This window comes from Atta colombica, unplaced genomic scaffold, assembly GCF_001594045.1.
Source record: "Atta colombica isolate Treedump-2 unplaced genomic scaffold, Acol1.0 scaffold68, whole genome shotgun sequence".
In the NCBI taxonomy this organism is placed as follows: domain Eukaryota; kingdom Metazoa; phylum Arthropoda; class Insecta; order Hymenoptera; family Formicidae; genus Atta; species Atta colombica.
The window spans coordinates 103,437-103,918 of NW_017259559.1; the positions used below are offsets into that span (position 1 = coordinate 103,437).

The 482-nt window shown below is 26.1% G+C and overlaps 1 protein-coding gene across 4 annotated transcripts in view; it reads right to left on the reverse strand.

The window, feature by feature from the left end:
* Positions 1 to 482, reverse strand: part of LOC108692282 — a 22,058-nt gene that overhangs the window by 4,351 nt on the left and 17,225 nt on the right. The gene's annotated exons all lie outside the window — the stretch shown is intronic.

Genomic DNA, 482 nt, shown 5'->3' on the forward strand with positions numbered 1-482 from the left:
AATATTTCATGCTCAATGTGCTGTATATAAAAAGTGAAATTTCTTTCTTTCATACATTAACAACAGTAAATCAATTTTATAGAGATCTCAATATTAAAAAATAATATTACAATAAAATGAAATGAAAGTTATTATTTGTGTATGTTATTCAAATAATTTTTATTCTTGATATATACAATTAATCGACGTTAATGTACTTCAGACTCCGACAAAGACACATGTCTAACGACTTTTATAGAAGTTGGGCTGAAAATATTTCTAACAGAGAATGGAAGCATTTTATCAGTAAAACCGAACTTAACAATCATAAAATTGATTAAGAAGAATTGTTTATACAATTCAATGGGGTTTCACTCGAGATTTATGGGAATGCGCCTACATTTATAATAATAATACTTAATTTTGTTTGTTAAAATGGTCAGTCTTTTTTGTCATTATCTTGAAGATGGCTGAAAAAAGCAGCCGAAATGTCAATTTATATA